Genomic DNA, 12427 nt, shown 5'->3' with positions numbered 1-12427 from the left:
AAACTTGCCAAGGTTTTGTGTCGAATTGTATTATTGTGAGGAGCGAAATACTGTATACGACCTTGGTAGAAGGCTACAGCTCTCCATTGACTCTTCTTGCTCAGTTTGCAACTCCGCATGTCTTCATCAATGCTGCAACCCTGAAGACGAATACGAAGCTGGAAGAACTTGCGTCCTTTCAAACTTGCACTAGCTGTAGGTACCCCGGCCCCCACCATCTACGTATTATCAACGCATCTCATTTCAAAAGCAGTGAGCTTAGGCCTCTGGTGGGGTAAAGGACCTTTGGCAAGAAACATTCGGTTTAAAATATCAGTGTTACTATTTGTGTCTAGAGATCAGTGAGTCATCATGTACCATTGTGACGTCAAGGCTATCATGGAATTTTGATTACCCAAAACCGCTGTAAATTATTTCTGAGAGCAGTGTGACATCGATAATAATCTTATGCTCTCATTTACGGCTAGAAAATATTATTTAAAAAAATAACAATATCTTCCCAACGGGTAATTTTGTCATTATATAAAACTGCTCCTTGACGATTCGAAATAGTCAAACCACAATGAACCACTTGTCCTTGGAAGGGGGAAAGCCTTGATGGCAACGCCAAATACTTTATCTCTTACAGTGCAGAGTTTTCACGATCAGGACACTTCACATTCATAGGCAATACGCTATGTCTTCCTTGGAAATTCACTGGTTTGCTATTATTGATCAGATAATGAAAAAATTGCTAGGTAGCGTGTAGAAGCACGCGATTCACAATGCTACATAGTACTATATATAGTAACGGCCAGCTTGAATTCAGACTTTCAGAGCAGACTGAAAGCAGAGATACAGCAATGAGTAAGGATTAGCTATGTGTTCTTGGAACAGTCATGCAAAACGGAATATAAAGATTTAAAGAAAGAGAAAGCACCACACACTACGGAAGAAAAGGCAGCCAAAAAGGAATAGAATTATCATAGATAAATGGTTTTGTCTTTGAAGAATCGACGATACAGAAGGGGAACACAATACACTCAGATGTTGTACGTTATCCCAGTCTTATAATGGTATACTGATGCGTCCGGGTTGTTATATTTGTGTTTATTTTCGTAATAAAGCAATTCTGCACTTGCATCACTAGAATGCTCTAGGTTCAATCTCGGGTGGTTGGAGAGCAAGTTGGGTGTTCCTTGATATGCACCTTGTATCTTTTTACCCATGAAGTGAATTAGTTACATAATGGTCAGCAGGCCTTAATGAAGAGATAGAAAAAGTGGGGTGTATGTATTATCACTGACTATTTAAAAACTGTTAGACTTCGACAACATAAGACACTCTAATAGGAGGAACCAAGGTATATAGAATATACCTTGGGAGGAACCATTCATCTCATATTCTCACTCTTTCGTCTTGTCTTGCTGAACAAATCGATCGAGTTTTGTTGCCTGCTAGCTCGCTCTTGGTATTTATTTTCCGAATCTTATGTAAATGTACTACATATGTATGGATATGAAAATGGAATGGCATACCTAGTCATTATTTTCGTATAGAAAATAAGATTTTTGTGTTGCTGCCCCAGACTGTCGCTTATATGTGTCTTGTAAAGGTATTTGTTCACGAGATGTGATTTTAACACCGATTACAAGAATTACAACGTTCATCTCTTATTTAACATTAATGATGCCACCTTAGAGCTCAAAAAGGAAAATAGGATTTTGAATTTGCTAACGAAATAGGGACCAAATGCTTAAACAGTTGCAGTCTTGTCAATGGAGTAGGTAGATTTGAAAGGTGTAACAGTAGGAAAACCTCGTAGTTGCACTATGAGATAATCGCCAGGAGAGGGTATATAACAAGATGGAAAAAAAATTATATGAATGGAGATACAGTAAAAGGAATGAAAGGGGTTGCAGCTAGGGGCCGAAGGGACGCTGCAAGGAATCTTTAGTAATGTCTACAGTGCATCGCGTGAGGTGCACTGACGACACTAACCCCCTACGGGCAACAGTCTTGTCAAACGTATAATTCATCATAGTTACCACTGGATCCGCTGCGTGAAACGGTTGACGGAATAACAGAGGAGTGGAAAGGATAATTAATCCCAGAGAGATATATTCAGTCAGTTAGGCTGATATTTGTGTGGTGAAATCATGAAAGATTCTCGGGTTCTTTTCGAGCTTTGGCTTAATTGCCTGGTAACAGATATCAGCGCTAATTAAAAGGACGGCTGCCGCCTTTCTTCCACTTTTTTCCAAAGACGTTTTGGATACGAGGGAAGCATCGGTTGTTGTTCATATGCAAATACGTAGCACTGTCACCATAAGAGTCTCTCTATCTCTCTATTGGTTACAGCTGAAATAAATATGAACGTTTTGTTGTTGTCAACAACAAAACGTTCATATTTATTTCAGCTAAGATATAATTCACATCAACAACTTGTTGATGTGAATTATATCTTAGTTATACCAAACCAGCCCAATTAACAGCTCTCCTACGGCTGGCCCGAAGGGTTAGATATTTTTACGTGGCTAAGAACCAGTTGGTTACTTAGCAACGGGACCTACAGCTTATTGTGGGATCCGAACCACATCAAGAAATGAATTTCTATCACCAGAAATAAATTCCTCTGATTCCACGTTGGGAGTGCGGGGAATCGAACCCGGACCCTGCAATCAGTAGTCGAGCATGTAACCGACTTGTTCAATGAGGAACTCTTGATGTGAAAGGCGCACTGTTTGTGAAAAATACTGAGAGAGGAGAATTAACCCCTCCTTTTTTCAACCTAAGTACCAAATGAGGTGGCTAGTACATGGTAGCTATACATAATGGATTCACATCAACCGTGCATTTGATGTCTAGGCCAGTCCCTTACGACGCTCCTGATTGGGTGTTGATAAGCCAATCACACGGCTGGAAACTCTCAGTCTCTCTCGGGAGTTCATATTGGTAGGACCTATGTTCCATCTCTCCTGAGGGATACTTCTTTCAGGAGAGGTGGAACATACATCCTACCTATGTGAACTCTCGAGAGAGACCGAGAGTTTCCAGCCCTGTGATTGGCTTATTAACAGCCAGTCAAGAGCGTCGTAAGAGACTGGCCTAGACATCAAATGCACGGTTGATGTGAATCTACTATAGTAAACAGCGACGAATCTGCAGATTTAGCACATTTTAGGAGAGGGTCACATCTGTTCTAATGACTATAATATTGCATCGAATAATTTGGTTTCTTCGCCAGTCTATGTTATGTCATAATCAAGTGACCTATATATACATCACATTGTATATATATTTAGAATCTACTGGCCATTTTTTACTAGATACATATGTCATTTTTTATTAACCACAATGCCCTCTCAACATATCGATTTCTTCATATTTTGGGAACGACTGTCATCTCTAATCCTAGATCCAAATGAAGAAGGGAATGAAGATATTTTGATAACCGGCAGATATTTGATCTGGACTCAGGGTATCAGAACGAGGTAACGGTAATTACCTGGCCACAAAGAAAGGTCGAATTCAAATGCATTTGCTAGGGCTGGAATAGACCCACCTTACCATCATAGTAAGTATCTAGGCGTTTTGCTTACTCAAGGAGTAAGCCTATAAACTACTTTGTTGTTGTTGGGGGTGGGAAGGGCGCTAGGAAAACCTTATGGAAAAGCTAAAATGGTCTGATAAAGGGGTTCTCTTTGAGGTAAAGATGTGGGAATTTTAGGATAGGATATTTATGATTTATTTTTTCGAATGAAAACGTAAAAAATAAATAATGTACATGTTAAACAGTACAGACAAACTATTTCTAATAAAATATAGAGTATTTATTTTAATCTTCGTTGGCGAAACAATGCACTATTTGACTGCAGATTTAAAACATTTTAATTTATTTGGTGTAGGTACTGAATTTAGGCTATGTCCTAAGATATATTTGTTGGCGCATTCTTCAAGAGTTATACACTGATCTTGAAATTGACAGTTGAAGTGCTAACTGAAATTTCAGTAGAATGGATTTTGTTAAAAATAAAACCATTTTAATCACTTAATCAACATAAAAAACGTTCATGTCTGAATAATGATTATGATTATGTTTTGGGTTTGAACAATAACATTCAAGTTTCCTAGCTCCTGTTTGCTTATAATATTATATTGATAGCCTTTTTGTTCATCAGTTTCACCTTTTAGTGATGCGACAAATTCTCTGAAGCGTTCAGCGACGTTACTCACTGGCACAAAGGCTAAAGCTTGAACAAACTTGAGAGTCAGTGCATTTCTTGGATCATTATACCAGGCTTGTAGTCCAAATCCTCGATTTTTTCTCCACAAGCACTGCCTAGAATGGAAAAAGTATCCATAAATGTTTGTGTTGGAGAAACAATCTATGATGGTTGGGGGCCGCCTTTTTATATTCATAGGTAAATGAAACAGGATTAAGATCTGGTGTCACATGGTTAAGAGTGTTAAAATTAAGTCATAAATTGCTTACAGTTCTTGTGTGACTCTCATCCAGCATATGATCGGTGCACTGTATCAAACTGAAAGCCTAATGGCACAAAATCAAAAGTTCCATCACATAGCCAGTGGTCTTTGAAAGCAAGAAGCTGTAAATTTCGATGCGTTGGCAGAATCAGTAAGTTGTAACTTTCATGGATGGCAAAATCTTCTCCTCTGATTGATTTCCGTAAGTCGCCAGCAAAAATGTCCCTCTTCTGGTGTTGTGCGTTGTAGACACACCAATTTTGCCAGTTTCGTTTTTCAGGAGGAGCAATTAAGTGTCAAGTTGCTACTCACTGGTGTGATTTGGGGTTTTCCTTTAATTTTCTTTGAAGTTTTCAAGGACGGATTGTGTCTTGCATCAAGGCGGATGTGAATGATTACTTGCTTCTTCCTGAACAGCTTCGTCTTCTGTTTTTAGTTTCCCTCCACAATTTCCTTTGCGTTCACATCACAAATACGTTATATTGTCTTTTTGTAAATTAACGTTGTAGGCGAAGTCATCTAACGAAAGTTAATACTCCTGTTGGGGTTGGTAAGAGTTTCATGATCTTACTAGAATTTTTTTTTCTTACTCAACTTGAGCAATATCCTTACTTAAAAATAAGGTTCAATTTTCATAATTGATAATAATATGCTACACATCATAATATAAACTTGAAAAAGATCGGCATTAAAGTAAATATAAATGTAAAGCACACGTATACAAAGCACCGAAAAACATCAGCTGACCTTTTCGACTTTGGCTTGGCGACTGTATTAGCCTGATTGTTTCCGAAATGCAGATGTAAAACAGATGTGACGTATTATTAGACTGACAGTTGTCTGCTCTGGCCTCTTACATGGTTCGGGCGCTTACTCTTCGGTCAAATGCCCAGTCCGTCTGATATCCGTTCGCTAAAACGTCTGTTCCATGAAATGTCCGTTACTTGAAATGATCGTCCGTTGAAATGTCAGTTCGATGAAATGTCCGTTTGTTGCATTGCTGAAATGTCCTTTCAGCTGATTCGTTGAAATGTCTGTTCGCTGATTCGTTAAAATGTCCGTTTGATATTCGTGGAAATGTCCTTTCGCTGATTCGTTGAAATGTCCGTTCGATGAAATGTCCGTCCGCCCAAATATTTTATGACCATGTGTCCGGAAGCCTTATGCCTTTGATTACTTGTTATTTCAGTCATCATCAATGTGGGGACTGAAAATTCTAAATAGCCTCTAAATAGCCTTGATTATTTCTTCACATTCACACACAGGATATATATATATATATATATATATATATATATATATATATATATTATATATATATATATATATATATATATATATATATATATATATATATATATAAAGGTTTTTTGCCACGAAGGGAAAAAATGAAAAAGCGAGATAGCCAAGTACTTTCGGTCCTGTTCGGACCCTTTACTGAGTTTGCCTCAGTAAAGGGTCCGAACAGGACCGAAAGTACTTGGCTATCTCGCTTTTTCATTTTTTTCCTTCGTGGCAAAAACCTTTATTTATATAGCATCACGTTTTATATACTTCGTGATCAAGTTATTCATATATATATATATATATATATATATATATATATATATATATATATATATATATATATATATATATATATATATATATATATATATATATATATATATATATATATATATATATATATATATATATATATATATATATATATATATATATGCGCATATAATATATATCTCATTGATGTTCCATTGGATAATTTTCGATACAAAGTACATACCATACGTACCATAACAATTATTAGGTACATCTTTATACGTTATTATATTTATTATAACTTTCATCACTTACTGCGCTGCATTTCACATTTCTATATTCATTGTGCTATTATTCATACTATTGGAAAATTGTTTAATCACTTTAAACCCCAACACTCAATCTTACACATAGATCAGTCCTCGCTACTCCATGATTCGCTACAAGCCATCTAAAAAATGGAAGACATCATTTCACAAAGAGTGAAGACACTGAAGAATAAGTTACGTATGAGTTTAAAACCCAATTATTGCAGTGGGCCACATTTCTTTTGCTAGTACAAATGAATGGAATGGCGTATATAACTTTGGACAAAGGCCAAGCGCTAGACCTATGAGGTTATTCAGAGCTGAAAGGGAAGTTGAGATTAATTATGTTTTAAGGGTGTAGCCAAACAGAAGGAAAACCTCGCAGTTGCTTTATGAAACAATTGTTATCGGAAAGTAAGATGGAAGAAAGAGACTATGAACAGAAGTTCAGTAAACGGAATGAAAGAGGTCGCAGTCTGAGGCCGAAAGGGCACTGAAAAGAACCGTAAGTAATGCCTACAGTGCACCACATGAGGTGCACTGACAGCGCTACTCCCCTGTGGAATTTTGATTTTATATTAAGTGGGTCACTGGAACTGGATGAATGAACGTCAGGAACGAGCGCCCGCATAGAATTCTTAGGAGCTACCCGACACACAAATTCCCGCAATATAGGCTGTACCAAGGTAGGGCTATACTACAGGCGCTGGTGATCGCCTGGGTGATGAATGACTATAATTACAGGATTAAATAACTTACGGACCACGAGTGGAGGATTCATAAATTTCTACTGACTTGCATTTCCATAAGTCTGAAGATCAGATTCCTATCTTTTTTTTTCTTACGAGTACAATGTTACTTTAATTGTTAGCTATCTTCTTTCTACTACACCTACCATAGACATACAACGCTTATTGTTAGGGAATTAAAACTTTCATTTGTATGTAATAAACACATTAACACCAATATTTGATGAGGAATTATCATAAACCGGATCATATCAAAACTTACGGAAATAATGCTAACTCAACACACATCTAAAACTGTGTTGAAAAGGAATCTTAAAAACAGCCAAAGCCTATTGGTCTGGGGTCAAAAGGCAAGCCGATGCTATCTGTTGGACTTGAGAAACATATTCAACCCAACTGGCAGGTATTGTTTCTTATCTTGTCTTCGCCTTTGTTACTCATACCAGATAATACCGGATTTTTGTTTACGAACAACGGTAAAAGTCAGTGCCGTAACCAGGATCCAGAGATCTAGCGTTAGTGGCGCCCTGGGCGGACTATCAGAGTGCCGCTTCATTCCAGTGCTAAAAAATACTTAGTGGTGAAAATTAAATGCCCATTCAAGCAAACGCTTTAGCTCTATTTCATAACTCTAAAATAAAAGCAACACAAGCTTGCCGTTATAAAAAGGCGCTTACTATCAACAGCAGAGTCGACAAATCGATGTTCAGTCTGGCCGCCCTTGCATAGTACCGCCCGGAGAGCACCGCCCCCGTAGTTGGGCCGTTGAAGGACCGTGAATACTCCAGTAATTTTTTTCCTCAGTCTTTTTCTATCAACTCAGTTACATTTACATTTATGATGTATTTATGTACTGGTGTAAGCATACGTTATTAAAGCATCTGACTACATATAAATGTGTTTTGCATTCAAGATTCCTAATCTTCATACATTATCTGTTCATAAGAAATCGTTCAATAGTTTGAGAAAGGAAAAGATTTTAAAAAGTAGTTTAGAAAATAGCTAATGTTGTTCATAGTTAACTGGGGCATAAGAAAATATTCATCAATATTGTTAATGGTAACGTTAATAAGTTCAGATACAATTTTATACGAATAATGCTTCGCTGCATAGGTTAATGCTTGTGGGAGTAAATGTGAGTAGAGGAACTTTTATAATTTTGCACAGCCATTTTAGCAGTGATTTTGTGTTTCATCTTACCAAGCCTGGATTGGGAAGACTGGAGTCAGGATTTGAGACTATCGTTAATGTTAGAAACACTTAAATAGGCCACCAAAGACAATAAACCTGACTAAACTGAAAAGAAAATGTTTAGAAGTGTCAAACTTTTGTTCTTTCAAAATTTGTAAGGCATGGATATGTGAATTTACTAAAACTCAATATCATTTCAGTTGTATATTTATATGACGTATACTAAAAGGCAAACTGCCCTTTTTACCGGCAAAGAATGTGGATCTTAATGCTAACATTTTTGGCTTTTGTAAGCGATTATCTGGTAGTTGGTCTCCCCATCCCGAAAACCTGCCTGTGCCTACTCCAGTGCTGCTTTTCTCTGTGAGACTGAGACTGTGATAATTTGGTCACGAGTTCTGCAAATGAGGAAAGGCAAGCCTTTAAGATTTAGAGCTCCAAAATTTACTATTTGATGATGTAAACATAAATGTCATGTGATCGATTATCTCTATATAAAGATGCTTCTAGAACTAATTCTTATTGGTGTTGAGACGTATTAATGAAGAAGATAAACAACAACTAACATTTACTTTTCAAAAGGGATAAATTACAGAATCATAAACTTCACGAAATACAGAAATGATAAAGGATCTGAAGAATCCCATCAAGCTACACTTTAGAGATATTTCTCCCTTACAGAGGGCCAAAGAGCAATTACTGAAAGTGCCAATTAATGTTTTTTTTTCTTTAGTTTACCAGACTTCACCTGTTAGTAGAACTAACCACTCTACCAAGTCTTTGCTGCGTCCACTATTGAGAGCCGTGACAGAGACTACCAGTAAAGATTACTACAACTATTACTATTTGTCCTGTCTGTTTCCATAATTCAATAGTAGTATAGTTCAACGTGTGGCTCCTGTTTGTGTTATGCAGTAATTATCTAGAAACGAAACAATGTCATCTTCAAGTAGCTCTGATTCTGATGATGAAGGTCGCTTTAGAGATGCATGTGATCCAGAATTATGTTATTCATATGAAAAGCATCTCGACCAAAGAAATGAAACCATGGGTGACACTGGCGCCGTTTTCGAATTGAAAGGAATTGCTAGTTCTTCCAGGCCTTCTGAATCCAGAGAATCATTCGTGTTATACAATCGAATTCAAAATATATTATCTACAAATTCAGGTAGGTCTGTTAGGATATTCCTAGTTCTGGGCCTGTTTGTTTCAATACTAATGTAAAAAACCGCATGGTACAGGAGTGGACCATGTACGATCAACGTGAACAGTCCCAAAAAAAGTACATTAGGTATAACGCGTCCTGACATCGGAGATGGGCATCAGTCGCGACTTGTTGTTGGTGAGAAACGGAGCTACCTAAAGACCTCTACTCTCCTTTCGAAGTAAGTTAGCCTATTATCTCCAAAGTTAGAAATTAAGGCCAAATTTTAAGATTTAGCCTAAACAGAGGGTAGTGAAAAGGGTGTCGACGGCAGTGGAAATCTCACCAAAACGCGTTCAACATTTTTACTTATAACTCGAAATGTTTAGAAGATTGACGCCATCTTGATGTTTACGGAGTCGCTTGTGTCAATAAACTAACCATTTCCTGTGATAAATCTGCACACCACTTGTACCCACAAACACTGGGGCACTTTCATCACAACAGTCTGAAAACGGTCCCTTACTGGCTTGTTTGTTAGTAAACTGTTTCGGTAGAAGACGACGACAAAGCGTGCACTAAGATAATTTTTTAAATAAATAGTAAAACATCAATATTTTACATATTTATGATGATTATTTTGAAAATATTCGTTATTGAAAAAGTAACTTGATTCTGACTCAAATTTAAGTAATTACCTATTTTTTGGAATTAGAATGTTCTTTTAAGTCCTGTATTATGGCATCACGACATCTTGACTTTCGTACCTATTGTAAATAATTGCTTTAATCAACTTTCTTGCAGAACAGTTTACCAGTTATTCATGCAGATTATCAGCTCTTCATGTAATTGTTATAATCGTAATGCGCATATATATCTTTATTATTTACTTTTTGGATATACGAAGATTTTTTACTGCCAGATTATCGCCGTAGTGTGACGCAATCGTTTTCAGTCCCTGGGCCTCTGTTTTCGCACCATAAGAAATTATGGGGCCGAATTTGCAATGACCAGAAAGTCGTTAAAAGAGGAAAGTTAGCATCGAGGGGCATATGATTTGATTGAGAAAAATACAAATTTATTCAATAGCTAGCTTGTAAAAAATACTTTATTACACAAAACTTGAATTGACAACTAAGCAGCATACCTACTATGGGTTTCAGCGACAGTGCAAGCACGTTTTAGGGCAATACCTATTTCTGTAACGAACACTCGTATCAGAACGAGATTTTGCTCTAGTGCATTACACCCAGTGCCGTAATTTATAAGGGTATCGTGAATCACTAATTGTAAAGAATAACGACACTTGTCCTTGTACCAAGAGACAAAAACTCCATTATGCAGAAATGGATACGAACACGAGTAAAAAGCTCCACCTACCCTCTCCCCCCCCCCTCCACCGCCAACCCTTTCCTTCTTCGTTCCTTCGCCTTCCTTTCTCTCTCTCTCTGTTGCCAATCGGTATGTGTTGACCCTCCAAACTGGGTATAAGACTACACACAAAACGTTGGAATTGGTGAAATTAGGCTATGTATTGGAAGTATATATAAATAAATATTAAAGCAATTTTATCATTATTGCATTACTATGACAACTAGAATTCATGGAAACAGTTCATAATAATGAATCGGCGTATGTGTGAAGCCTCCACTAATGTGACAACGATGATTTTGCCATTCTTAGCATGCAAACATTAAAGGTTACATTTATTTCTGGCATACGGTTATTTAAGAAATTCAAAATAGTACTAATATAGACTGAAATCAATGAAAAGTGCTAGCAAAAACAAAAAAGCAAAAAAAAAAAAATGTATATAATCCACTTATCCGTAGTCGTTCCTCTATGGTTTTCGGCAGCCAGATGTACGAAAACATTAGAAACATTTGATTGTATGTACTTTAGAAATATCTGTAAATTTTTGGGGTAATTTGGTTGCAAAAAAGGGATAATATACATGAATTAAATTAAAATGTTTAAATAACAAAGTAAAGTTGAACTAAATAACGAGTAAAGTAAACAATTTAGGGAATAAAACTTTGCAGTTTCGTCGTCTGCTGTTCGTTGTAACTGTGTTTGTGGCGCGCACGCTTAGGAACCAGGAACAGCAACTTGTTTAAAGTGCAATGTGGAGTGAATTGAGACCAAAATGTGTATAATAACAATTAAATAAGCAATAAGCACTGTGAAGTTTCAGTTGTGATGGCAGTAAGGATAAAAACCACCGATTACAAAGTAAAAACGAATTCAGTTCAAACCATGACCCCGGGAATAAAAAGTTTCATACTTTAAGTAATAAAGGCAACAAAATGTTGTTTTATTGTGCTGATTACAACTGCAATCTTGAGTAAGATCAATAAACGTAAACATATATACGCTAACATTGTTCAAATGAGTGCTGGGAAGGCTGGGAAAGATGATTGTCGTCACTGATCAGAACCTGTACATCCACACGGTAGCTGCCATATTGGATTTCAAAACTGCCTTGAAAACATATTTTACGAAGAGCATCACATGCTTATTTTAGTTTGTATGGGGCTTTCATATATCACATTATGTTGACGAAACTTCAATCTTTTGAATGGTATGCTTGGAGTTGTAATTGTATTCTTGTTTCACCATTTAAATATTGAGTGAATAAGACCTGTCCACCGTGATAAAGGTTGGTAGTCGCTGGTGTTTCCCCCTAATGCATAGTAGTACCTTAGGTACTAGGCCTAGTAGGTAGCTAGCCTATAGGCTGGGCTACCTACCTACTAGTAGTAGGCTAGCTAGGTACTTAGGTAATGTAAAATTTGTTTCTTAGAGGTTAGACTAAATTCACTTTAAGATTTACTACCTACCTACCTTAGCTAATTATGAATAGGATTTACTACCTACCTACCTTAGCTAATTATGAATAGGCTAGATAGCCTATAGGTAAACTACTAGATAAAAATGGAGGCTACTTGTACCTTTAGGGACACAGTTGCCTGTTATGCTTAGTACCTAGGGTAAACATCCGAGTGGACTGGCCAACTCACTGACTACTG

This window comes from Macrobrachium nipponense, chromosome 2 (assembly GCF_015104395.2).
Source record: "Macrobrachium nipponense isolate FS-2020 chromosome 2, ASM1510439v2, whole genome shotgun sequence".
NCBI classification, from domain to species: Eukaryota; Metazoa; Arthropoda; class Malacostraca; order Decapoda; family Palaemonidae; genus Macrobrachium; species Macrobrachium nipponense.
This window is presented reverse-complemented; position numbering follows the sequence as displayed.